Raw genomic sequence first — 3,363 nt, 5'->3', positions numbered from 1 at the left:
CCCTTTATTGTGTATTTCTTTGCTTGTTTGCCCTCCCCAATCAATCACCATGCTCATTTTCACATTGAATTCCATTTGCCACTTCTCTGTCCACTCAACCCAGTCATTGATATCATTCTAGAGGCTTCACTATCAACTCCAAAGCGAACGTTTGCATCATTGACAAATTATGCCTTTCAGCATTCAATTTCAAATCATTAATGAATGTGGCAAACATCACAGGACCCAGCTCTGAACCCAATGCAATGTCACTGGAAACCATTTCCCAATTGTAAAACCTTCCAATTGACTGGTACCCTTTGTTTCCTGTCACTGAACCAATTTTGGATCCAATTGATCACATTGATCTCTACACCATGGACTTGTACTTTTCTGACCAGCTACATAACTGATAAATAGCCAAAAGTCTTTTCAGGGAAGTCGTAGTGAAATAGGATAGGCTCAGTTGAGAGTTTTAGACTGAAGTAGCAGTGTTTGTGTGTTTCAAAAGTAACTGGTAAGTAATTAGAGTAAGAAAAACGTGAGGCTTCAGTTACACAGGGCTGGACGCTGTGCTCATGAATGGATGTTAAGGCATTGGAAGCAGTTCAGAGAAGGTTTACTGGACTAATACCTGGAATGAGCAGATTGCCTTATGAGGAAAGGCTAGGCAGGCCTGTATCCTCTGGAGTTTAGAAACCTTAGAGGTGAATTAATTGAAACAGATAAGATCCTGAGGGGACTAGAAACAATTAAAATAGAAATTAGGAAACTTTTATTTTCTCTCAGATGGTTGAGAGCCTCCCCTTCCACAAAAGACAGTGGATTCAGAATCGTTAAATGTTTTTAAGGCAGAGCTATGCAAATGATTGATTGAATGGGATGGAATTTTTTCTGGGATGTGCAGGAATGTAGAGCTGAGGCTAAGATCAGATCAACCATGAGCCTACTGACTGGTGGAGCAGGCTGGAGGGGGTGAATGGCCAACTCCTGTTCCTTGTTCACTTTACCGAAGACTGTGTTTATTAATAGTGTTTGCTTTGCATTATCCTTTTTCACAAAATCAATTTGTATTAAAAATGTAGAATCATGGCTTCATTCTTTCAGCAAATTGCTAAGTGCTAGGATCTCTCTTCAAACAGTAATGGTCTCGGCAAACATCGTAACAAGTCAAATTATTTGCCCGTGTAAACAAGCTGACAATATTTCTCTTTCAACATTGACATTCCAAAAGATGATGACAATCTTTAGCAAAATCTTCACAAAAACTGACAGTCTTAGAAACGGCAAAGGAAGTGCCGCAATTGTAGAGTAATATTTTTGGGTTTGGGGTGAGTGGGCGTGTTGGGGTAGGAGTTAAGGCATGTTCTTGGTGGGTGGGTGATTTTGTTACACTAACCAACAATCCTGGGATCTGAGTGTTTTATGGGTCTACTTTGGTGAGGGTTCTGAAAGGAAGTGGGCTATCGTTTAGACCCAGTTCTAACATCAATCATCCTTGCCTCTGGCATCATAATGTTAAGTTAATCTGTAGTAACCTCAACAGTAAGCCTTAACCATTCCCTTAACTCCCACCAAACATAGAAACATTGACATTCTGAATGATTGAAGAATTATATGGCAATGACACTGCACTGCCACTTTCATTACAAAATTCTTCTGGCCAAAAGACAGAGGAGACATTCATCCCACTTCCTTATGTCAGACACAAATTAGATTAGATCCCCTACAGACCCTTTGGCTCATACCGACCCTACGAAACGTAACCCACCCAGACCCATTCCCCTACATTTTACCCCTTCACCTAACACTACAGGCAATTAAGCATAGCCAATTCACCTAACCTGTACATCTTTGGATTGTGGGAGGAAACTCATGCAGACGCAGGGAGAATGTGCAAACTCCACACAGACAGTTGCCCGAAGTGGGAATTGAACCTGGGTCCCTGGCACTGTGCCGCCCCTATCCTAGACTTAAAGGGCAAAAAGAAAACAAAGACCATTTATTAAACTTCCTTTATGACCCTCAGGACATCCATAAGTGACTTTCAGCCAATGGACTATTGTATTGGAAATGTACTTGCTGTTCTAACTCAGCTATCTTGTATACAGCAAGCTTCCACAAGTCATAGTGTGAGAATGGCCAGAAGAACTATTTTACTGTTTACCTTCATGAGGGATCAATATTAGCCAGGATGCTGGGGAGAACAGTGCTGGTTTTCTTTAAACCAGTTGTATGGGATCTTTTCACATTGGGTTGACAAGACAGAAGGGACATCTGATTAACATTTCATCCAAAAGATGACATCTACAACAGCATCAACCCAGATTTTGTGCTTAAGTGTATAAAGTGACACCTGACCCTAAAACCTTCAGACTGAGAGGTAGGCTGCTGCCTTTGAACTACAGCTGACACATGTAGTACATTCTATAAGTCCTGCTCCAAGCATTCCCACCTTTGAGAAACATGTCTATCTTCACAATGCTTAATTATTTCACTTTGGGTTCAACCCCAGTCTGGTTGTATGAAGGAGAGTCTCCTGGCCTTACCTGGCTTTTCAGAATGAGTTTGATGCCGTTCCTAGTTGGCATGGGTTCATAGGACAAAAGCATTTTCAGAACAACATGAGGCAAGGTGGGAGTTCGTTTGCTATATTTGTTTCTTGGGATGTAGACATCATTAGCAAGGCCTGCATTTGTTACCCATCTCTAATTTCCCTGAACTGAGTGGCTTCCTCAGCCATTTCAGAGGGCAGTTAAGAGTCAATAGTATTGCATTGTATTGGAGTCACATATAGGGCAGATCAGGTAAGGATGCCTGATTTCCTTCTCTGAGCACCTTTCTGTATCAGAAAGGTTATTACCACAATAGAGGGTAGTTTCAGGGTTACAATGGAAAGTGTCATATTGCTGAAAGGGTGGCTGTCCATCAAAGGTTGGAGATGAGCAGAGGAAGGTATTGCTTGTAACTAACCACATTACACCTCACATGGCAGTGACTGAAGGTCAGTGAAACATGTTCTATTTTTCAGAATGAACATCCAATGATGAACATAAAAACAAACTTCAAAGAATATTTGGGGTATTCAACTCTAAAGTGTACCAAGGCAGGATATTGGAAATAAGACAATTCAATAGTTATGAGGATCTACAGTGGACGACTGATATAATGTGAATGTTGATGTCTGAGCAGTGAAACAACCATTACGTTTAAACGTCTTGCTTATTCTGAATGGCCTTCCCTATGATGTAACTGTTTCAATGGTTCTAGGTTGTTGGTCTTCTGTTTTCTATGGATCGTGTTACAGTTATACAGTACCTTTTTCACCTCAATGGCTAAATTTGTGAAAATGACCCTGACCATCCGGTTGAATAACATGCGTTT

The sequence above is a fragment of the Chiloscyllium plagiosum genome, unplaced genomic scaffold (assembly GCF_037043375.1).
Source record: "Chiloscyllium plagiosum isolate Xiang-an unplaced genomic scaffold, Cpla_swu_hap1 HiC_scaffold_29, whole genome shotgun sequence".
Lineage (NCBI taxonomy): Eukaryota > Metazoa > Chordata > Chondrichthyes > Orectolobiformes > Hemiscylliidae > Chiloscyllium > Chiloscyllium plagiosum.
Note: the sequence above shows the minus strand (reverse complement) of the source record.